At 46.1% G+C, this 25,451-nt stretch overlaps 1 pseudogene; it reads right to left on the reverse strand.

The window, feature by feature from the left end:
• Window positions 1–2,737: 2,737 nt before the first annotated feature.
• On the reverse strand, window positions 2,738–17,941 carry LOC101108233 (glutamine synthetase-like; annotated as a pseudogene).
• Between the last annotated feature and the right edge of the window lie 7,510 nt (window positions 17,942–25,451).

The following is a 25,451-nucleotide window of genomic DNA, read 5'->3' on the forward strand; positions in this document are numbered from 1 at the left end:
AATAGAAGAACTATAAAACCAAATAAGAATTCATTTTTAATTATCATGAATGTTGGTGGTAAGGGTGAACAATTTTATTAGAAGTGTAGGTAGACTTTGTGAGAATTATAGGTGGGATGCTTAGATATCCTGAGGGTTTGAGGTGTTGGGGTGTTGATGATGGTCCTGGTTTTTGAGTATAGTTAATTTGACTTTTATACCTATGGCTTTCTCTTCTTTCTGTAAAGCAGCATTGTTGTTGCTGTTTAGTTGCTGAGTAGTGTTTGACTCTCTGCAGTCCCATGAACTGTAGTCTGCTAGGCTCCTCTGTTCATGGGATTTCCCAGGTAAGAACACTGGAGTGGGTTGCCGTTTCCTTCTCCAGGGCATTTTCCCGACCCAGGAATCTAACTGAGTCTCCTGCATTGGCAGGCAGATTCTTTACCACTGAGCCACCAAGGAAGCCCCAGAGCATTATTAGCTATGCTGTTTAAGATGATCAGACATGGGTTTTGGGCTTTTGCTGACAAATGGAATAAAGTGAAGAGAAAAAGAGGGGAAACATTGGTCCTCTTGAGATCACTAGGTAGGAATTGGAAGAAACTGGACAAATAAGCTGCCTTGCATGTGAGCAGTGACATCCCACTGTGTGTGGGTCCCCTGGCACTTTTTTTTGGTGAGGTAGGTGGGGTGAGGTGGAAGGAGCAGGAGAAAGGTGATGCACAGCCTACCGATGCGGCTCCAAAGTAATGTTCAGTGGTGATGCCTGACAGCCCAGGCCCTGAGCTCTCCCTGTGTCCCATGTGAGTGAGTCACCCTGAATCAGCATGAGAGCACCGTTCTGGAAGCCCAGTCCCATGAAAAACATACCCTGCTAGTCAGCAGAGGCAATCTACGTTCACTGATGTCCTCCCCAACCTGGACCCGGCCAGAACTCCAGGACAGCTCCAGAGACGTGAATTCTGGAGCCCCTCAGGATATCTGATCAACCTATATGTTTGGGGCATGAGAAGAAGATAGCGTGGTAGGGACTGACCTTGTGCTTAGTTGCTTAGTTGTATCCGACTCTTTGTGATGCCATGGACTGTAGCCCGCCAATCTCCTCTGTCCATGGGGATTCTCCAGGCAAGAATACTGGAGTGGGTTGCCATGCCTTCTGCCAGGGGATCCTCCCAACTCAGGGATTGAACCTGGGTGTCCCGCATTGCAGGTGGATTCTTTACCATCTGAGCTCCCAGGGAAGCCCCAAGAGGGACTGGAGAACACCCCATGAATGGATGGTAAAGGGGGGCAAATGAGAGAATTTGACATTGTAAGTCTTTCCTGTAAGAGAAGACAAAGGATGACAAGGATGAGGTGTGGTCGCTTCCCTGCATTTTCCACCACGGACATTGACCCTACTCCTGACGTGGCTCAAGTTAGAGCAAATAGAGTGATATTTAAATATCATCACAAGTACTGGTTAGAAGGAAAGGATCCGTAAACTCATTGTGCTTATGATGCTTACAAATGCTTGGTTTAGAGAAATAAAACTTGATGAGGATGGTCTGAAGTTTTCACAGTCTATGTATTCTCCCAGCTCTTAAAATCTCTCCTTGAACCACACAGGCTGTGGATCTGAACCATGTGCTTTTGATCTCCAAAAATGATATTTAATAAACTCAGATTTCTGAAGAAGTCATCAGCCTACACAGAAATGTTTCAAGAAAAAAATTTATGGAGTTCCTTGTCATATCTATGGTAAGAATGCTATTTTCTTTATGAGGATCTTTATGGTATTTGTTCCAGAAATAGCTGTTTTTTCCTAAACACCTGCTTTTATTCTATGGATGCTCTAGATCATATAACTGACCATGTCTCCCTGCTTTCTGTTTATACTCAAATATGAAGCAGTCTTGAGCCAGTGTACAGACCTTCACAACCCGCAAAACTGAAATTTCACCCTTAGCATCTTCATCTTCTGTTTTTTTTTCCTTAAATTTTTTTCTTATATACCTACTGTTTTGCTTTCATTATATTCCATGTAATTTTTAAAAGTCATCTTAAATTATCCTGAGAGCAAGGTGGTTAAATAAACACAAAGGTGGTGAAGGGGTGCTAGCTCGTGTGAGTCCATTTGCTGACTGTGGTTGGGTGGCTTGAACAACAGGCTATTCATAAGGACAGGAAATTTGCAAGACTGATGTTAGAAACTGGAAGTACCTGCACTATTTATAGTTGCATTTTTAAACAAATTCTTGAATCTGAGCGGTGAATATGTGCTATTCTAACTGGAAAGGTAATTATCAAATTCCTTAGTAGTCACTTGGCCATGGTATAGAAGTAACTTGACGCTCCGCTCAGGAGAGCAGGAGGCTGGTGATTTCTTTCATCTAAGCAGCACTGTTTTCTTTCTAAGGTTAATTCCATTCAAAGATCAAAGTCCAAATACTTAATCAAAACCACTGATTTTTCAAATCCACAGCCAATCTTGGACTAGATTTGCAACCACCAAATACTGAAGAAAGCAAAGCAAAATGAAACCAGGCTGTTACAAAATACGCAGTGTATCGAACCTTCCCCCCTCTGCCCCTAGTTAGCATTTGACATTCAACTCTGTTGCTCTTCAAATTCTCTCTCCCCTTTTTTGGGGGGAGGAATTAAGAAAGACCTTGGTACCCCATCCTTTAAGCTACAGCTATTAGGATAATGGAGAGAGGGGTGAGAGTTGAAGTGGGTGTAGAATTAGGAGGGGCTTGATGGCTGCAAGTCAGTCCACTTAGTTTTTGTACTGGGTGAGCTCATTGCCAGTTTCATTGAGAAGATACGTGCAGGGACTTCTCTGGTGGTCCAGTGGCTAAGACGCCATGCTCCTAGTGCAGGGGGCCCTGGTTCAATAACTGATCAGGGAACTAGGTCTCACATGCCACAGGTAAAGATCCTGCAAGCCACAATTAAGGCACAGACAAATAAATAAATAAGTATATTAAAAAATATTCATCCAGGTTTAAAAAAAAAAAAAGTGAAGACGTGCAGATGAGGGCTTTTGTTATCGAGAAAGGGTCACGGTTGGCAGAGGTCTTTACAGTAAACCTTCTTCTGTCTACAGTCCTGGGAATGTGGGTGCTAAAGCCACGGTTGGTCATGCTGGCTGAAAAGTCATTGATGGTGGAGGTTTCATGGAGTCCAGTTAGGTGCCAGGCATTGTTCAGGTCCCCCTTGGGATCATAGGCTCAGCTGCATGTACCATTTGCTCAGTTCCTCAATGGCCTCCTCAAGGTGCTTCAGACCATTCTCTCTCATGGCCTTGGTGCTGAAGTTGGGGTGGCACCTGGCATCATTCCAGGTCCCAGGAATGGGCTTTAGGATCAAAGGTTGCTGTCATTCCAAAGTCTTCATATACATCATGTGAGATGAAATGGTCCACCCAGAGATAATGTCTGACGTCCATTCCTTCACAGGGTCTTATCTGAAATTCCCATGGGGCAGCCACGACCTTGGCACTCTGTCCTCAAAATCTTGACGCCTGGTGGTGAGCCCATGCGATAATCCCCACCATAATCTTTGCTCCCTCACCACAGTCGTATGGACCTTGGGGTCCAAGGAAGCAGCTGGAAGGCCAACCCAAGGGGTGCTCACCTGTGCCCATGAGAATATATTCCTGCTTTGGTCCAAACGGGGGTGCTGGTTGCTCCCCACGTCTGTATTCCGTTTATAGGGATGCCTTCCATGGGTCTCTGCAGCCTATCGGTTGTACTTGAAGACTTCACAGAACCCCAGGTGGTAGTCCTTGCATAACAGGTCCTGAAACATGGCAACAGGGATGAGATACATGTCCCTGTTGGAGCTTCAGACTGAAAAGTGATAGAGCCATCAAAATGCCACTCGGGCAACTCATCTGGCGCTGTCGATCCAGATATGCATAGCTCGGGCTTTCTCACCCCGAGGCGGGGACATACCCACCTGACGGATGCCTTTGTTTCAGTGGAAGCTCACTGAGGCGGCCGTGGTGGGAGGTGTCCTGGGTGGCAGGGCAGGCAGGCAGGGAGAAGGGAGTGCAGGGGGTAGGCCGGGAGACGGGGGGTGCTGCACACACACTGCTCTTCTCCCAACCTCAGCTCTGCCAAAACCATCCCTTCCTTCTTGACTGGGCAAAGAAACAAACTGAGGCTAGAAATGGTTTGAATGGGGCAAAGGGAGGGTGTTTATTTCCTAAATCTCTCAGTCTAAGTGTTCCTTCCGTTTCTCCCTGTGTCATCTGGTCTTGGGAGGAAATGATGACGAGCCTACCTGCTTCCAGATGGCACAAGTACTGGGTACCATCTGGACCCAACGGTACGTGGCATCCTCTGTACCAGGTGATAATGGCTCAGCCTCAGGGGCAGGAGAGACAGAGTACAGGTGTGGTTTATGGATGTGATTCAGTCTTCCTGGGCCAGCTTCCCTGCAGGACTATCCGGAGGCCAAATCGGGAAGAAGGAAAAGATTCATCCTGGTTCCTTTGGCCTCTTTTCCACTGGGAGTGATTCTGACTCTCACCTGCTTAGAAGTGAGGATGCCAAGGAGTTTTCTGGTACAAATAGTAACAGTGCAGAAAATTGGCCCAGAGTATAAAGAGGAGTTTGAAAAGGAAAGAATCGAGCCCATTGTATTCTCAAAGAAAAGACTTTGAAAAAAATCCAACCTGTAGATTTCAAAAGGCCAGCTTCTTTCCAGTTTTCCCTTTAGAAAATATGGATATGATAAATACGCATTTGTACACACTTGCCTTGAGAAAAAGCCCCTCAGAAACACATAGTGGTTACCTCGGAGTGGTAAGATTCCAGGGGATTGTTTTTTTCTTGTTTGGATCTATGGTCCGATTTCCTCACAATGAATGTTAATGACAGTATTGTGGGATGCTAAGTAAAAATCAGGTTCTAAAGTCAGTATGTAAAGAAAAAGATCGTGTCCCATAAAATTACCCCTTAAAGATAACTTCCCTGCTAAAATGGGATATGTGTGACTTTGTGCATCATGAAGTAGTTACCTTGAATTTAGGGCTCAAGATATATGAAAAGATATACATTTCATTGGAGAAGGAAATGGCAGCCCACTCCGGTGTTCTTGCTTGGAGAATCCCAGGGACGGGGGAGCCTGGTGGGCTGCCGTCTATGGGGTCGCACAGAGTCGGACACGACTGAAGTGACTTAGCTTAGCAGTATACATTTTCATATATCAGAATCCGCTCAAGGTGCTGAAAAGGTGCTAAGCATTGTGGGAGCCAAAACCAGCTGCAGAGGGAGTATCTGCCATCTTGTTCTTCATTCTGTGGAGCCTCTACTCACTGAGTGGAACGGCCTGAGGTAACATCTTCACTCTTCCGATTGCTCTCTCTCTGTCTCTCTCACTACACCTTTCTCTCTCCTCCCAGGAGGTGGTGTGGGGCTTGTCTTTTTTTTGAGGGGGGAGGGAGTGCTTGTGTTAGAGCTCAGTTTGCAAAGCAAGCCATTATATTCTTTATATTCATTATAAATACATTCACTGTATATGCATTATATTTATTCTAGCTCAATAAAATTGGCGTTTTATTCTAAGGTGAATTAATTAATTAGTTTAACTGAATTTATTAAATTCTAAGGTGAATTTGTTTCCACTTCACATGGAATTAAGGAAGCTTTATGTATGGTATGGGGTGTTTGTAAAGGGGTGGGTGGGTCTAAAAGCAGGGTCTTTGAGGGAGCCAAGAGGGGCTTGCTCACCTTTGCTTGGAAACTCAGCCTGGAAACTCTTGGCAGCCACAGCATCTTGTTAGTAAGGATGGCTCTTAACTATGAAGGGTCATGTTCCTGTTTGGGGTCCTGCTCTGGTTAGGGTGGGGTGGTGGGCAGGGGGAGAGACCAGTTGGAGGGATTCATTTTTACAGGTCCCTCTCCCTCACTCTCTCATCCGCAAATACAGACAGATCCCTGCAAGACCTGTGTGCTTCTGGGAGATGTCTGGGGTCCCTGGCAGAAGGAACATTCACCCAGCACCTATTTACTGATCTCCTGTTATACGTGAGGCACTGGGATTGAGTCTTCTTGGGGGCCGCCTATATGCCCTCTTTCCTTCCCGTCATGGGGGCAGAAGAAAGTGACAGAGGAGACAAAATCATGGTGGTTTCCTGCCCTCTCATTCAGTGACTTATCCAGCCTTGCAGATCACGTGGAGCAGGACAATGGAGTTAAGACCTGGGTTTGGGAATCAGACAGACCTGGGTTCAAATCCTACTTCTGGAACTTGTGAGCTACATGACCTTGGGCAATTTATTTGGCTATTCTAAGTCTCAAGCAAGTTAAGTCATTCTGTAAATGCCAACAAAGGTCTCTACAGTAAAAGCTATGTTTTTTCCAGTAGTCATATATGGATGCGAGGGTTGGACCATAAAGAGGCTGAGCACAGAAGAGTTGATGCTTTTGAATTGTGGTGTTGGAAAAGACACTTGAGAGTGCTTTGGACAGCAAGGAGAGCCAACCAGTCAATCCTAAAGGAAATCAACCCTGAATATTCATTGGAACGACTGATGCTGAAGCTGAAGCTCTAATAATTTGGCCACCTGAAGTGAAGAGCTGACTCATTAGAAAAGACCTTGATGCTGGGAAAGATTGAAGGCTGGAGGAGAAGGGGACGACAGAGGATGAGATGGTTGGATGGCATCACCGACTCAATGGACATGAGTTTGAGCAAGTTCTGGGAGATGGTAAAAGACAGGGAAGCCTGGAGTGCTATAGTCCATGAGGTTGCAAAGAGTTGGACATGACTGAGGGACTGAACAAGAACAACAATAAATGGGAAGTATACTTATTGAGCACCTACTATGTGCAGGGTACTGGGTTCTCTGCCCAAGAAACTTACAGTCTACGGGAAAGACTAAACATTTGTATATTTGTAAGGATAGACTGTGATAAGTTCTCCAAAGGGAAAGGAAGAGTCTTTTGAACTGGATAGCTAAGATCCTCATCAGGGTCATTTTCAGGGGAGAGATCTCAGAAAAGTGATCTTTGTGGAGCTGTTTTAAGTCAAGAACTGTGGGAGGAGAAGGTGTCAGAATCAGTGTGGGAGAGAGCATTCCAGCAGTGAGCAAAGCATCTGTCCCCCTCCAGCAGATGAAACCCGCCCCACTCCCCCACCCCCGCAGTCCCCTTAGAGCAGAGGAAACCCTTCTGAGCTAAAAATAAACTTGCTGAGCCTCGGAAAATCCTGTCACTGCCCAGAGGCCCCGCGCCACCGCCCCCCGCCCCCCACACCCTGAGACACGACTCTGTGGCTCAAACCCTCTGGGCCGTGCCCCACACAGGATGTGTGGGGATGGTGGTCCTCAGACTGAAGCCCCTGATTTCCCTGGCTAATTTTGCCTCCCTGAGAGTGTGTCTCCAGCAAGGCTGGGCTCCCAAGCTGGGCGCCCGCCAGTCAGTCTGGCCAGGGAAGGAACTATTTTGGGAATTTTTATGATGGAACAATATTTTTTCGGTAAACAAATGGAGAGCTGTTAAACAGGGATGGTCACCCCCTAGCTTTTGGTTCACCATTCTCCGTGCAGAGCTGTCACAGAGGTGGCCCTGTCCAGTGGGGAGATTGTCCCCAGGGCTGCCGAGCTTCGGTGCCCACCTCGTCATTTCTCTTGGATTAATCAGCTTTGGAAATTGGAAACACTGCTCCCTCCCCAAGCCCTACCTCAGATTCTCTGAAAACAAAAGCCCTTGGTGTGGTCGTGGAGGCAGGGCCCACCCTGATTAACCACTTAGGGCTTGAGGATGGCCTGGACTCCAAAGTTAACTTCGGAAGGGATCTCAGAGAACATCTGCCATTCCCCGATCCCACCCCCCTCAACAGGTGAAGGAACCAAGGCCCAGAGAGGAGAGACTGCTTCCTCAAGGTCACAGAGCTCATCAGCTGCAAATGAGGTGGGAGCCCCAAATCCCAGGCTCTGAGTCCTTATTCTTTTCCTTCAGGAAAATAAGGCAGAACAATAAGGTCAAGAAAAGGAAAGGGTAGACTCTAAATTCGGTATCTTGCAGAGAGCCTACAAACTAATACATACATGCACAGCAAGTCATAAATATACGAAGTTTCTAAGCACTGACCCTCACCCTCAATATCTCCTGGGAGAGGACTCTTCTTGTTCCTGAGGACCAGCCCTTTATTCCAACCCTGACCTCACCTGGGCTGGCCTCTTCAGGCACTCACCTCTGACGGGCTGCTTGGGGACTTCATCACTGAGGACCCTCTCCTTGATGCTGAGAGACCATCCCTGCCCAAGTGTCATTCCTCCAGCAGCTCCATTGTCTCTTGTTCTGCCTCAGTGGCTCCCAAGCATCCATAGCTGCCTGGGTCCCATTTTCTCAGGCTGGGCTATGGTCATTTTATTGTTATGGCTTTAATAGCTGTCTGTTATTTAGCCAGGCCCTGAGATGACTCTTGAGAGTCCCTTGGACTGAAAGGAGATCAAGTTAGTCAATCCTAAAAGCAATCAACCCTGAATATTCATTGGAAGGACTGATGCTAAAGCTGAAGCTCCAATACTTTAGTCACTAGATGCAAAGAGATGACTCTTTGGAAAAGACCCTGATGCTGGGAAAGATTGAGGGCAGGAGGAGAAGAGGGCAACAGATGATGAGATAACTAGAAAGCATCACCGACTCTATGGACATAAACTTGAGCAGACTCCAGCGAATGGTGAAGGACAGGGAAGCCTGGTGTGCTGTAGTCCATGGAGTTGCAAAGAGTCAGACATGACTTTTAGCAAATGAACAACAACATTTCATACAACAGCCATGCTTGGTATGGATTATTTGTCCCACTTTACAGAGGAAAATGCTGAGGTCCAGATAAACCCAAGATCACATGAATGATGAGTAAATAATGCAGCCAGGATTCACCCTAGCTCTTTCTGACTCTAATCCTTCAGCTTTCCCCACCAGACTGTCTCCAGGTGTGAGACAAAGAGAGTCTGGCCTGGACAGTGGCAAACCCACATAGCAGAAAGGACTCTGTTTACAAGCTCCGGTAGATCAAATGTTGGAATTGAAAAAAAAAAGCACAAATAGAACATATCACCTAAGTTTTGAGTCTTGAGTTTGTCAGAAGTCTTCCCCTTTTGAGTGATAGAAACTCAACTTAATCAGCTTATATAAAAGAGAGCTTACCTTCATTTGTGTGCCTAGCAAGTCTAGGGTTACTTCTGGCTTTAAGAACAGCTTGCTTCAGCATAGTCTTTCTCTGCTTGGCTTATTCTTCAGATGAGCTTTCTCCACATGATGGTATCAGTGGTTGCTGGAGCTCCAGAATCAGGTAATCTCAGCAGATAGGGACCATTTCTTTCATAGCTTTGGGAAGAAAATCCCAGAAGGATTCCTACTGGCTGGCTTGGGTCATGTGCCCATTCTCTGAGCCAATCACTGTAGCCAGAGAGATGGAGAAAGAATGTGCTCTTTATAGGAAAACCAGCTGAGCTTTGGTGTCTGACAAAGGGGAGAAAAGGTTTGGAGAGACAGAAACAACAGGTAACCTTAGGCCAGGGGACGGGGAGAATGTTGACACCACTTACAGTCAGCGGGAAAAATCAGGAGGAAGGATTACTTAGGAGTAACAATACTAATTGCAACAACAGTAATAAGCAACATTTATTATAGCTTAAGGCTTCCCTGGTGGCTCAGTGGTAAAGAATTCGCCTGCAGTGCAGGAGCTACAGGAGACACAAGTTGGATCCCTGGTCAGGAAGATCCCCTGGAAGAGGGCATAGTAACCCACTCCAGTATTCTTGCCTGGAGAATCCCCATAGACAGAGGAGCCTGGCAGGCTACAGTCCATAGGGTTGCAAAGAGTTGGACATGACTAAGTGACTTAGCACACATGCATGCCCACATTATAGCTCACAGAGCCCTTTCACATACCTCATTTAGTCCTCCTCTAAACTTATATGCAGAGTACATCATGAGAATGCTGGACTGGAAGAAACACTAGTTGGAATCAAGATTGCCGGGAGAAATATCAATAACCTCAGATATGCAGATGACACCACCCTTATGGCAAAAAAGTGAAGAGGAGCTAAACAGCCTCTTGATGAAAGTGAAAGAGGAGAGTGAAAAAGTTGGCTTAAAGCTCAACATTCAGAAAATGAAGATCATGGCATCTGGTTCCATCACTTCATGGGAAATAGATGGGGAAACAGTGGAAACAGTGTCAGACTTTATTTTGGGGGGCTCCAAAATCACTGCAGATGGTGATTGCAGCCATGAAATTAAAAGACGCTTACTCCTTGGAAGAAAAGTTATGACCAACCTAGATAGCATATTCAAAAGCCGAGACATTACTTTGCCAACAAAGGTCTGTCTAGTCAAGGCTATGGTTTTTCCAGTGGTCATGTATGGATGTGAGAGTTGGACCATGAAGAAAGCTGAGCACCAAAGAATTGATGCTTTTGAACTGTGGTGTTGGAGAAGACTCTTGAGAGTCCCCTGGACTGCAAGGAGATTCAACCAGACCATTCTGAAGGAGATCAGCCCTGGGATTTCTTCAAAAGGAATGATGCTAAAGCTGAAACTCCAGTACTTGGGCCACCTCATGCGAAGAGTTGACTCAATGGAAAAGACTCTGATGCTGGGAGGGATTGGGGGCAGGAGGAGAAGGGGACGACAGAGGATGAGATGGCTGGACGGCATCACCGACTCGATGGACGTGAGTTTGAGTGAACTCTGGGAGTTGGTGATGGACAGGGAGGCCTGGGGTGCTGCGATTCATGGGGTCGCAAAGAGTTGGACACGACTGAGCAACTGAACTGAACTGAACCCTGAAATGAAGGCAGAACAGCTGTTGTTCTTGACCTCATTTCACAGATGAGGACACAGGTATGGAGAGGATAAAGGATGTGCTCAAGGCTGGCAGGAGGCAGGTCTGGGTCCAATGGTGGACTCGTGCTCATGTTATCTGAATCTCAGCTCAGGATGGGAGACAGGCTGAGTGAGAAGTGCTTGGTGTCCTGAAGACAGATGCTACTCTCAAGGTGACAGGTACACCTGACTGTGTCACTTTGGGATCATTTAGCTTAGCTGATCCCCTGCTAGGTGTCGTGTGTCATGCGGGCAGGGACCTTATCTAATTCACTGCTCTACCTTAGTGCCAAGCACTGTGCTTGGTACGCAAGATGCATTGAAGACAAAATGATCCAGCAGCGGCCCTGTTGATAATCTGAGTCTCCCTGAGAGTGGAGGATGGGGACCAGAGCTGCTGGTTAAGGACTGAGACTTGGGGAGTCAGTGAGGGGAGAAAAAAGGAGCGGGGGCCTAAAGTGTAGCATGTTTGGCCCCAGTTCCAGACAACCTTCGCCAAATGCATCACAAGCCTCCATCTGCTGGGCAGACCAAGCTGGACATATGGGACTTCCAGACTCTGCAAATCCTGTTGATGTGGCTGGGCTGAATTGGCAACCACGTGTTGTGCCTTCTGGGGGGTGTCTTTGCTGCACCTGATAGCATTTCTGTTTAATTAAGTTCTAGTTAAGTCAGTCAACTCCGTGCAGTGAGCACCAACTAGATGTCAGGCATTGTGCATATATTGTGCACCAGGTGTATGGTGGAAAATGACACAGTTTAAAAAGTCATTTTAATTAAGTAATCAATTTTTCATTTATAGGCTGTGCCATGCAGCATGTGGGATCTTAGTTCCCCAACCAGGATTTGAATCCGTGCCCCCTACATTGGAAAGCAGAGTCAATCGCTGGATCACCAGGGAAGTCTCAAGGGCTATTTTACGGGCCACTCATTTGTTTAGCATGCATTATTTCCCAGGTACTACGTTAAGCACTGGGTATACAAGATTTGGTGAAATTTTTATTCTAGACAGGGTGGAGTGACATATTTATGCCCAACTGATCACAATACAAACGGTGTGATGGAAGGTGGGAAGGAGGCAAAGCTTGCAGACCAGTCCAGGGATCTCCACTTTATCCTTGGATGCCCTGGTCCCCTGGCAGGAAAATCCTCGCCTGGTGAGTCTGTTTTGCCATCCAGTCATCTACTGGTTTCGTGCTTTGTCCTCTGGTCAGCGTGTCCTGTTTATATTTGTTGCCCCTTAAAATGTGAGCTCCTAGTGGGCAAAGCCAGGTTCCATGCATTTGTTGTGTGTGTGTGTGCTGAGCCCGTAGCTCCAGGATAATTAGAGCTGCTGAAACTTAGCCCTTTCTGAGCTTCCCTCATCTGCCACCTTTAGGGTTGCCCATAACATACGCTCTGGAGTGAACTGGTTGTCAACTGATATCTGACCCCCTTTGTTCATTACTAGAGTGTGAACTGGGCACATGCTACCCTTGCTGCTTGGTGTGTCTCTTAAACTCGTGGCCGTAAAAGGAATGCATGACCACTCCCCTGCCCTTTCTATCTTCCCTCACCGGTGGGTGAGGATACTGGAGAAGCCATCTTGGACTTGGACACAGCAATGGAAGCTGCGTGTTGAGGATGGCAGGATCACTGAATGGCCTGGACCACCTGTCTGTGTGCTGGGACAGTTTGATGCATCTTTACAGCAGCTTGTTGTTGTTTATTGCTCAGTTGCTAAGTCGTGTCCAACTCTTTGCGACCGCATGAACTGCACCAGGCTTCCCTATCCTTCACTATCTCCTGGAGCTTGCTCAAACTCACGTCCACTGAGTCAGTGATGCCATCCAACTATCTCATCCACTGTCATCCCCTTCTCCTCTTGCCCTCAGTCTTTCCCAGCATCAGGGTCTTTTCCAATGAGTCAGCTCTTCGCATCAGGTGGCCAAAGTATTGGAGCTTCAGCTTTAGCATCAGTCCTTCCAATGAATATTCAGGATTGATTTCCTTTAGGATAGCAGCTTAGTCCATACCTAAATACTTACAGTGGAAGGAACCTTGGACAACTAGTTTTCTTTGTTTTGCGGTCATGCACAAGTCACCTTATCTTTCTAGGCCTCAGTTGCAGCACTTGTCAGATGGGACTATTAAGAGCCCTTTCTTTGCTCCATGGCAGGCGTCTAGGAGCCGCAGATGTGGCTGTGATTTGAAAAGTGAAGGAGCAAGGCAAAGGTGGGTGGGGAGCATCCTCAGGGCAAGTGAGCGATCACGGTTTATTACTCAGTTAGTTCCTCTTCAGGAGTTTTCGAGAAGCTCAGTTAAACTGCTGATCCAACTACACAGAGCTGAGGAAGGCCTTGTGGGTGTTCATCATCTGCCCAGAATAATTCTCCCCAAACTTTAAAGTGCTCAGAAAACACAAAGTTTGTCTTGGCTGAAATGGGCCAGACCTAAGGAAGTGATCTGGGTCGAAAAGCTTTTACACAATTGTAAGTAATAGGACATGCTGAACCCAGTTGAACCTCATTAAAATGCCATGGCGGGTGGAGTGTTTATGTTTCATGCTCACGATGTTTGAATGTTTAAACTCACATGAAAAATGTAAGCACCGCGATGAAATGACTGGCAGGGCCTGGGCCACGATTTCAGGACGAGGGGTACTCGGTGGTGACAGGAGTGTTGACAGAACCCACTGCCCCTGAAGACACGGAGGTCCCGCTCAGAGGGGACCACGCTCCCCACTCCGCTGACACAGCTATTAGCACGACTGGCTTTTTCTCGTGTAGCCCACTGCTGGGCACTGCTGCCTGCTCTGCAGAGGCCGGCTGATTTATGACAAACGAAAGACAGAGCCTGTGTGATTTGGGATTGGCAGGCAAAGAGCAGAGTGTAGAGGTTGGTTGGGGAAATTGATTGAAAAAGGAAGGCTGTCCAGGAGAGAAGTAAGACAGTGTGTTTGAAAAACTGGAATTCCTTCATTATCAATTCCTCACAGTACGAGAATAGAATTAGGTTGGCCAAAAAGTTCTTTTGGGGTCGTAAAACAGATTATGGCCTGATCGTGCATTCTGTTCCTGAAAAAAAGAGTATGAATTGTCCACTGTGCATCGGGATCCTATGTCGTTACATTCTGGGATAAAGTCCCTGGCCTTATCTTAGGCAGCTATTTAAAATGAGAGCTATGGGGACTTCTCTGGTGGTCCAGTGGTTAAGAATCTGCCTTGTAATGAAAACAGAAAAAAAAAAAAAAAGAGAGAGAGAGAGAGAGAGAATCTGCCTTGTAATTCTGGGGATGTAGTTTCCATCTCTGGTTGCGGAACTAAGATTCTCACATGTTGTGGGGCCACTAAGCCCGCACCCCACAACTGGAGAGAAGCCTGCGTGTCACAATGAAGAGCCCATGTGTCGTGACTAAGACCCAATGCAGCCAAAAGAAATAAAGATATGTAAATAAATATTAAAGAATAAAATTATAGCTATGAAGCTTAGGTAACAACAGGGAGAATTCTTATGATGTAAATTTAGCAAAAAGTGCAAGCATCCAAATTTATGTACAATGGGATGACCACTGGATTTTTTTTTTTTTAAGGTAGCTGTAGAAAAGAATGAAGTGAGAGGAAATATGGCAAGGAAGTAATGATTGCACTGGGCGGGGTGGTGGAGTTATGACCAACCTGTCTTTATTTTCCTAACTTCCTATACAGTAGCCGTATTCCATTCATAAATTTAAAAAAGTTTTTTTTTTTTTTTTAATAAGAAGGGACATCTTCAGACTGAGTGATCCTCTCACAGTAACCACAGGTCCAGCCAGCCTTAAGGAATACTTCCCACCAGACCTACCGACTGCTGACCTTCTCCAGGTGTCAGACACTGCTCCACGGAGTCTGAATCATAGACGTGAAAGTTTAGGAAGAGTCTGGATATGCGAAAGGACACCCCTCTTCTCAGTGATGGCAATTTCAGCAGCTCTCCAGTGGAAGCAGAGAGGCCCCCAATCCAGCACCACATAGGGGCTGGTCCTGGGCACCTGTCCACTCAAGGCACAAGATGAAGGACTTGGCCAGCTTCCCGCCTTGGGAGTGATGGGCCAGACACCACCTGCCAAGTCACAGCCAGGCACTCACAGCTGTGCCTACCCCCCCGGAGAAAGTGAAGGTTCCCTGTTCCCACTCCAAATAGACCTGCCTGGGTCATGACTCTGGGATGCAGTGTGGAGTCAGACAACCCCAAATTTAAAAGAAAATTTACAAATATTTAATCCATGAACTATATGCACATGGTTAGAAAAATGAAATGGCACAGAAGGCTTCTAGTTAACAGTAGATCTCTATTCCACTGTGCCTTGGAGTCAGTCTCGTCCCTCAGAGGCAATGGCTTTTAACTGTTGTGGTTCTTGGTTCTGTCAGTTGCCTTCTATCTCTAAGTAATAGAATATGCCAACCCTGCTGTGTCCTTGTGGTTCTGGAGGGGACTTCACCTCTTGTCTCCCTGCTCGGATTAAGCAGGATTTAGCTCATCTGTATGCTTGGGTGGACGTGGAGACAGGTCATCCAGATGCTGTATGATCCCTACAAAAACCGACTTCCTTGGTGGTCCAGTGGTTAAGACTCTGTGCTCCCAATGCAGGGGGCATGGGTTTGAATCCTGATGGGGGAACTAAGATCCCACATGCCACATGGCCAATAAATAAATACATAAAAAATCACACACACACACACACACACACACACTCAACCCACTTGTAGCCAAGCCACATGAAATAGTGGTCTGCCAGCTATTAGGATCAGCTTCAGAGGCACACAACTTCCTTGTCCAGGCCACACCTTTCTGCAGCAGCCTGTATCCAGTGCATCACATGAGAGAATAAGGCCAGGCCATTTCTGGTCAATGGACTCAAACGGTGAATGCCCACTTCAGTGCTCTGGGTTGGTAGGAGGAGGCTTTGTAGAATCTGCATTGCAGTTTGACTTGTCCCTATGCCCAACCTGCTTCCTTCCCACCTGGTTAGCTGACATTTGGTCCATGCCCAAAGGTCCTTGATATTTGATCCTATCAAAAACCGCATGACATGGACCAAATATGTTCATGGATGGTTTGGCTAGGAGCAAATTCCAAGGACCTTTAGGCACGGACCAAATGTCTGTGGATCAAATGTCCTATGGACGTTCTAGAGGCCAAATGTCCTACACGATCCCACTCTTTTCACAGGTGTCCATTGTAATAAGCATCAGTTTAGTTCAGTTCAGTTGCTCAGTCATGTCTGACTCTTTGCAACCCCATGAATCGCAGCACACCAAGCCTCCCTGTCCATCACCAACTCCCAGAGTTCACTCAGCCTCATGTCCATCGAGTCAGTGATGCCATCCAGCCATCTCATGCCCTGTCATCCCCTTCTCCTCCTGCCCCCAATCCCTCCCAGCATCAGAGTCTTTTCCAATGAGTCAACTCTTCACATGAGGTGGCCAAAGTACTGGAGTTTCAGCTTTAGCATCATTCCTTCCAAAGAAATCCTAGGGCTGATCTCCTTTAGAATGGACAGGTTGGATCTCCTTGCAGTCCAAGGGACTCTCAAGAGTCTTCTCCAACACCATAGTTCAGAAGCATTAATTCTTCGGCACTCTGCCTTCTTCACGGTCCAACTCTCGCATCCATACATGACCACAGGAAAAACCATAGCCTTGACTAGACGGACCTTAGTTGGCAAAGTAATGTCTCGGCTTTTGAATATGCTATCTAGGTTGGTCATAACTTTTCTTCCAATGAGTACGTGTCTTTTAATTTCATGGCTGCAATCACCATCTGCAGTGACTTTGGAGCCCCCCAAAATAAAGTCTGACACTGTTTCCACTGTTTCCCCACCTATTTGCCATCAAGTGATGGGACCAGACGCCATGATCTTCGTTTTCTGAATGTTGAGCTTTAAGCCAACTTTTTCACTCTCCTCTTTCACTTTCATCAACAGGCTTTTGAGTTCCTCTTCACTTTCTGCCATAAGGGTGGTGTCATCTGCATATCTGAGGTTATTGATATTTCTCCCGGCAATCTTGATTCCAGCTTGTGTTTCTTCCAGTCCAGCGTTTCTCATGATGTACTCTGCATATAAGTTAAATAAGCAGGGTGACAATATACAGCCTTGATGTACTCCTTTTCCTATTTGGAACCAGTCTGTTGTTCCATGTCCAGTTCTAACTGTTGCTTCCTGACATACAGATTTCTCAAGAGACAGGTCAGGTGGTCTGGTATTCCCATCTCTTGAAGAATTTTCCACAGTTTATTGTGATCCACACAGTCAAAGGCTTTGGCATAGTCAATCAAGCAGAAATAGATATTTTTCTGGAACTCTCTTACTTTTCCATGATCCAGCGGATGTTGGCAATTTGATCTCTGGTTCCTCTGCCTTTTCTAAAACCAGCTTGAACATCAGGAAGTTCACGGTTCATGTATTGCTGAAGCCTGGCTTGGAGAATTTTGAGCATTACTTTACTAGCATGTGAGATGAGTGCAATTGTGCGGTAGTTTGAGCATTCTTTGGCATTGCCTTTCTTTGGAATTGGAATGAAAACTGACCTTTTCCAGTCCTGTGGCCACTGCTGAGTTTTTCAAATGTGCTGGCATATTGAGTGCAGCACTTTCACAGTATCATCTTTCAGGATTTGAAACAGCTCAACTGGAATTCCATCACCTCCACTAGCTTTGTTTGTAGTAATGCTTTCTAAGGCCCACCTGACTTCACATTCCAGGATGTCTGGCTCTAGACTAGTGATCACACCATCATGATGTGTCTCTAATTATCTCAGTGTCTATTTCCAGGGACCTCATCCTATGACAATTGTCCTTGTCCCTCTCTCGGATTTTCAGAGAATGTCAACTTAGTAGGAACTCTTAATGTGTTTCTCCCAATTCCCTCCCCATCACGGTTCCAAATTAGGATTAGTCATGCAGGACGTTTGCGCAAAATTTTGGAAGGTGGAAGTGAGGCAACAGCCATTTTTCCTCTCTGAAGGCTGGCACAGGGCCAGGTGCCGTTGCAGCTCCTGCCTGTCACTGACAAGCGGCTTACCTTGTTGGCCTGCTGCCTGAGGTTACTCCCACTCCTTCCAGGTCTCCTTCAGCTCTTCTATGACCTGGGCTGGATGCAAGTGCAGCTCCATGGCGGGGGCATCCGCTTATCCAGAAAGTGACCCATATCATGGCGATGGGAGGTGGAGACAGACACAGGCTCCAGGTTGTCCTCCTTCTTTGCACCCATCTTTTACTCTCTACTGCTAGTCCTGCTGACCTCAGGTCCAGCACCAGACACAGAGGCAACAGGTTTACACAGACTACTTAGTCAGGTCCCATGACTGTGTTATCCCCATAACAGTTCCTTTTTTTTTTTTTCCTTGAATTTTAACTCATGCAGTCATTAATTCTAGTTCCCGTTGAAAACTTTGTTTCATTAGCTCTCAGTTGTATTGGACACATTACCCTACAAGGTAGGATATTGGCATTACCATCCTAGTCTTCCCTCTCACCTCTTCCATCAGCGAGTTTTAAACTTCTACATTTGTCAAGTGTGGTAACATTATGTCCTGTCCCCAAACCATAGTGACCCTTTCCCTGTTTTTTGTTCATGGTCCATTGAAGACCAATAAATAGCAACTGGAATGGCATATTTTGTGTGGGTAAATGGGCTCGGGGCCTGGTGATGGCAAACGATCACATTTCTTTTCCTGTATATCCAAGGGCAGACCCCTGTGCCGCTCCGAGAGCAGTACTCTTAGCCCCGAGATCAAATAGACTTTCCTATGTTACGTGCCATTTGCTCAGATGCATCTTACCTCTTACGTGGCTTCATTTTTGGACCATGACTTTCTTTTCTAGTGGTTTGTTTTCCACCGAACTTTTGATTGCTTCCCTTTTTTCTCTTTGGGTAAAGAAAGCTAGGTTTTTGCCATCTCGTTCCAATTTTATCATCGAGTTTTACTAATTTTATGTGTTTCTTGGATCCATTATATTCTTCTAGAAAGTTTTCTCCTTGGGGCTCCTTGACATTTTATTGAACACTGATTTCTTTTGAGTGTTGCTAAACAGCTGACTTCTGGTCTCATTCCACCAGTTCTGTATTCTCAGATTATCCTTTTATTGTCTTGATGTTCACTTCACTTTTCCTGGAGAACATTCTCGTTTAGCTCATCTGCAAGGTGCACAAGAAGGAAATATCAGGTATGACTGACCCTTGAACAATGTGGGGAATAGGGGCCCCAACCTTCCCTGTGGTTGAAAATCCACGTATAATTTTACCGTCAGCCCCCTGCATCCACAGATTCACCCAGCAATTGTGTAGTACTATAGAACGTATTTGGTGAAAGAAATCTGCATTTTAGTGGACCTGCACAGTTCAAGCCCGTGTTGTTCAAGGGTCAATGGTACCCATGTGAGGATTTGACTGTGTGACTTGGACAAGTTTCTAACCTCTTTGTACTTCAATTTCCTCAACTGCAACGTGGGGATTATGTCACCTACCTCATGGGATCACTGTGGGATTATATGCGATAACATTGGTAAAGTGCCTGATCCTTGGTGCTGAGCAAATTTTGGTTTATTTCCCTAATTAAGCCACTTTTTGGCTAAGATCTTAAAAGGCTCCCATTGCCTGTGGAATACCATCCAAATTTTTTAGCATGGCCCAAGGCCCACCCTCCATAATTGGATCCCAATTGACCTTTTCAAATTTATTTCTTATTACTCCCTTCATGTACCTTCCACCCTGCCAAACTCTTCTAGCACCTGTGTCTTCCAGCCATGGAACCTTGACCCTCTGTGTTCCCTGTGTCCAGAAAGCCTTTCCCATAAGGTCTGTGTGTCCAAGCCTATTTCTCTTTTCAACCACCCCTGCCACCATACATCTTTCCCTGATCTCCAGCTACAAGCAATCCAACACTCTCCCCTGGCTTTTATCCCTCTCTACTGGATATTAGAGCTGTATGGCCACACACTTGGCTGGCTACCCATGGGCAGACCAAACCCTTTCAATACTTCTCTGCAGCTGGGGCTGCCACAGTGGTGAATGACCCTCTTTTTGCAGGCTGGGCAGAATCCAGGATGCCTCTAGGCAACATTTTTGGAGAGCCAAAAAACTACTGCTTCCTTCCTCTCTCCTGCCAGTGCAGCTTTCCTCCCCCATAAACAGCCTCTCCCCACCTTCACCCCATGGAAGGGCCAACTTTCCATTAGGGAGACCACCTATTTGGTGACATCTTACAGCCACTGGGAAGGTACTCTGCCCTTGGGATTTAACTCCACCGACTAGGTGGTTTCCCTAAAGTAAAAGGCTTGAGTACAAGAGGATCCACAGAGTAGGGGTGGGTACTTGAGACAGATTTTCTCTATTTCACAGCTTAGCTCTTAGGTATGATGGGGCTTCCCTGGTGGCTCAGCAATAAAGAATTCTCCTGCAATGCAGGAGACCATGGTTTGACCCCTGGGTTGGGAAGATTCCCTGGAGAAGGAAATGGCAATGGACTCCGGTATTCTTGCCTGGGAAATGCCATGGACAGAGGAGCCTGGAGGGCTACAGTCCATGGGCTCGTGAAAAAGTCAGACACGACTTAGCGACTCAGCAACAGTGATGGAGCCCAGCTGGTCACCGGGTGAAGCAGGAGGCTGAGGAGACGGTGGAAGGGAAGGTGACACAGGCTCTGATTTAGGGTTCTACCTATCCCATTTATGCACCATACTCTCCTGACCCAGGTGAGACCTGGGACAGCTCCTTGCAATATTACCTTTGAGGGAACCACAGAGAAAAGGAAATCCTTGAACTTACCTTGCCATTTCTGCTGAGTGCAACCCCCAGCCATTTTTGTCCATTTCAGAATGGACATGGAAAGCATGAGAAAAGGAGGGTGGCCCAAGCTGGTGTGACGCCCAGACTCTTCTCTTCAGAGCCAGGCCAGACCTCGCCTTGTGATCGGGATTTATGTGGAGGGCATCCAGCCCTGGAGGTGCAGAATCTTGGAGTCGTATGTTTCTGAGCAGACATTGCAGCCTATTAAAGTCTGAATTCCGTCTGGTGGTCACATCCTGGACTGGCTTCCCCATGGCAGACAAAGCTCCTTTTGTAGCCAGTGGGACCAAGGGAAGGGGGACTTAATGTGGCCAACCAACTTCCAGCTTATACCAATAAATTTCTCCTTGGACCTTTCTGAGACAGAGCTTTGCTAATGTAGAATTGCGGGGCTGCAGGAGCTGGCTGAAGCCTGGCAATGCCTGCAGCCCCAGGTTCTCCTTGCCCTTGGTCAGATCCAGCTCTGGGGCAAACTAGGGCTTGGGCAACCGAGTCTTGGGATCCCAGCCTTCTAATTAGGCTTCTGTGCTATGTGCCTCAACTTGGAGGAGGGCTGTCCAGGGAGCCCATCCACACTTGAATCACTGACCACAGTTTCTTGTTGCAGGGAATATCCTCAGAGATGGCAAGTCTAACCCTTTTGTTTCACAGGGGATGAGCTGTGTGGATACTGGATCTCTGTTGTCTACAGAGACAGTGAGTGGGCTGGTGCCAGACTCCAGGTCTCCCTACCCCATATTGAGATCTTTTTGCTTACACCATACAAGACTTTTCTTCTGGAAAAGCACATGCTTCAACAAAAGGACAAGAGGAACAGGGCAATGAACTTTAAAGAACCAACTGATGACGGTGGGAGCTAACACAAAGTGATTGGTCTTTGGGGCAGGGCTGTCCTGGTCCTCCCCAAATCATGCTATGGATCACACACTGGAGACCCAAGGGAACTGTCCAGTTGGTTCAATCACTCAGCTGTTTCTGACTCTTTGTGACCCCATGGACTGCAGCACACCAGGCTTCCCTGTCCATTACCAACTCCTGGAGTTTACTCCAACTCATGTCCATCGAGTCGGTGATGCCATCCAACCATCTCATCCTCTGTCGTCCCCTTCTCCTCTTGCCTTCAATCTTTCCCAGCATCAGGGTCTTTTCTAATGAGTTAGTTCTTTGTATCAGGTGGCCAAAGTATTGGAGCTTCAACTTTAGCATCAGTCCTTCCAATGCATATTCAGGACTGATATCCTCTAGGATGGACTGGTTGGATCTCCTTGCAATCCAAGGAACTCTCAAGAGTCTTCTCCAGCACCACAGTTCAAAAGCATCAATTTTTTGGCACTCTCCTTTCTTTATAGTCCAACTCTCAGATCCATACATGACTACTGGAAAACCATAGCCTTGACTAGATGGATCTTTGTCGGCCAAGTAATGTTTCTGCTTTTTAATATGCTGTCTAGGTTTGTCATAGCTTTTCTTCCAAGGAGCAAGCGTCTTTTAATTTCATGGCTGCAGTCACCATCTGCAGTGATTTTGGAGCCCAAGAAGATAGTCTGTCACTGTTTCCATTGTTTCTCCATCTATTTCCCATGAAGTGATGGGACCAGATGCCATGATCTTAGTTTTTTGAAAGTTGAGTTTTAAGCCAGCTCTTCCACTCTCCTCTTTCACTTTCATCAAGAGGCTCTTTAGTTCCTCTTAACTTTCTGCCATAAGTGTGGCATCATCTGCGTATTTGAGGTTATTGGTATATCTCCTGGCAATCTTGATTCCAGCTTGCACTTCATCCAGTCTGGCATTTCTCATGATGTACTCTGCATATAAATTAAATAAGCAGGGTGACAATATACAACCTTGACGTACTCTTTTTCCAACTTGGAACCAGTCCGCTGTTTTAAGTTTGGTTCTAACTATTGCTTCTTGACCTGCATACAGATTTCTCAGGAGGCAGGTCAGGTGGTCTGGTATTCCCATCTCTTTCAGAATTTTCCACAGTTTATTGTGATCCACATGTCAAAGGCTTTAGCACAGTCAATAAAGCAGAAGTATGTGGGAACTATGGTCTATTATAACTCCAGCAGGAGTCCAAAGGCCTGAGAACCAGGGAAGCCGATGTTGTTAATCCCAGTTCAAGGGCAGGAAGAGACCGCATCAAGAGGTATGTACCTGCTCAAACAGGCAGGTGGGAAGGAAAAGGGGCAAATTCCTCTTTCCTCCACCTGCTCTAGTCAAGCCTTCAGTGACTGAGTGAGGCCCACCCATAGTGGGGAGAGCAATCTACTTTATCAGAGTTCACTGATTCAAATGCTAATCTCACATGGACACACCTTCACAGACACACCCAGAGATCATGGTTAACCAGCTCCCTGGGCACCTCCTGGCCCTGCCAAGTTGATACATAGAATTAACCATCACAGTGTTCTTGCTTTTCACCCATGTCATAAGCTTGCGTTTCCTTCTTTCTTTCTTTTCAAAGAAACCTGGCTCTCAAATTTGAAAAGGAGTCAACTACAGCTCCTTGTCCCCGCCTCCTTTGTACCTTCCATAAATGCCTAGGGCTTCCCAGTGATGCAAAGACTGTTTGACTGGGAGCAAAACCATAGAGCTCATTTATGATGCAATTACAGACTTCTGAAAAGTTAAACCCCAGGGAGTTGTTCTGTTGCTATGACAGCAAACGACTAAATTGATAAATCATTTCAGGGATTTATGCACATTGGGGGAGGCGATATGGACAAGTCATTTAGAAGATAGTGGAGCCAGATATAGACCTGGGTTCACATCTCAGCTCTGCCATGACTTGCTGCCTCTGTGACCCGTGTACAGTTACTTAACAAACGTGTACACTAATTTCCTCATATGTCAAATGGGGATAATATTAGGGGTGTTTAGGAGGGTTATGTGAATTCATCCGTGTGAAGTACCAGAAACAGCGTCTGATACCTAAGAAGTGCTCCATATGTGTTCGCCATTACTATTAATGGAGGAGTGAGTAAAAATCATAACCATCTGTTGAGTGTTTGGGTGAGGTATTGTGGATGCCAGGAGCTTTGGGAGATACGAGGGTTTATTAGAAGAATAAGATGTAGGCTCAGCTCTGGAGGTTCTCTCAGTCAACAAGAAAGACACTAACATGTCAGACTGAAGGAATGCCATGCAAGTGAGATCACTAGTAACAACTGAGTGTTAAGGAAGGGGACGGGATTTCAGAAGGGGAAGAACAGAAATCAGTCCAGAACCTGAACATTCTGAGATCTCAGAGATGGGAAAATTACCTTAAGTAATTTGGGGCAGTTGGAAATTGAAAGCTTTTTTTGGGTTAGAGGCTTGGTGTATGTGTGTGTATACACTCACTCACAAAAAGAAAGGCCATTTTTTTTTTTTTTAAGAAAAGAGAGAAAGGAACATTTCCAACACCTCCTTGTAACCTCATTCCACTAGGCAGCTTCAAGAATTCATTAGCACGTTGGCTATGGCACTGTTGTTTCAGCCATCCCAGCTCCCAGGATACGTGGGTTTTTTTGTTTTTTGTTTTTTGAGAGGTTAGCTGGATCCGTTAGAGAAAAAGGGAGCCAAGAAGAGATTTCCAGGTCAGAGCAGAGTTGGACACTGCTCCCTAAGGGAGTGGACGGGGGATCCAACCTCCTGACCTAGGAGGAATACTGTCCAGGGGCCACTCACATGGAGCCTGATTTATGTATAAATATTGATAGTATGGTTTTTTTCTTAAATAATAACTAAGGAAAGGAAAGAAGGACTTCAACCTGATTTAGAATCTCTTTACTTGGTTACTTTGAGCCTTATAACTTCAGCTATTTGGAACTCCAAAAGAGATAAGTTATTCTAAAGGGTTAAAATTTGGGTGCCCAAACTTAAATCATTTTGATGGGCTTAAAAAATGTATGCATGCTTCTTTTCTTTGGTTAGTAGAGTATTTGGAACATGATTTAGCCTTTTCTTGATGGCTTAGTATGCCTACCAGAGTACTCTGTTGCCCTTATGATCTTGTGTATTGGACAATTTGATCCACACTAACTGGCCCAGATTACTATATATTTTGAACTTTATATAATTTTATTAAAAAAAAAACAAAAAAAAGACCCAACAGACTTTTAGAATCAGCTCTGGCATGTAAAAAGCTTAGAAGCTGTCATTCCTGTCTTAACAAGAAGAAGAGGCTATACAAATTGAAAATCAATGACTTTCCTTGAATTGATCAGAACTGGGGTTTCAGGGCAAACCACCACCCTGAAATTTGTAAAGAGATGTGAATGCAGAGGAACACAGTTGGGATCGGCTTACCTGGAACAGGTGTTTCTTGCGTCATAAACTTGTGGGAACACTTGAGTGATAATTAGATGAACTGCTGCAGATTGAATGTGGACTCTCATGAGAGCAAAACACTCTTGGGGGAAACAGACGTAGGGACCCCCACACTCTTGTGGGTTTTCCCTCCAGGAACTCTGCCAGCTTCTCACAGTGAGGAGCCAAGAAAGATCCCCTTGTGGCCCTGGGAGCGAGAGGGGCAAAGTAATCATTTTGAGATACATTCAGAGCATTTTCTATAACAAAGGATACTTTCCTGGGAAAAATACTTTGCTAGAGCCTTAGGCCACTTGGGGGAAGTCTGTTTACCCAACTCTAGCCCCATTTAACCTTCCTATCTCACCTAAAGGGGAGGGGGAAGTGAAGAGACATTTGTGAAAGTCACAGCCAGAAACACAGGTCCACTGAAAGACTGAGCTTAGGGACTTCCCTGTTCGTCTTGTCTTTAAAGAATCTGCCTGCCAGTGCAGCGGACGCGGGTTCAGTCCCACATGCTCTGGGGCAGCTAAGCCTGTGAG

This window comes from Ovis aries, chromosome 7, assembly GCF_016772045.2.
Source record: "Ovis aries strain OAR_USU_Benz2616 breed Rambouillet chromosome 7, ARS-UI_Ramb_v3.0, whole genome shotgun sequence".
Taxonomy (NCBI): Eukaryota; Metazoa; Chordata; class Mammalia; order Artiodactyla; family Bovidae; genus Ovis; species Ovis aries.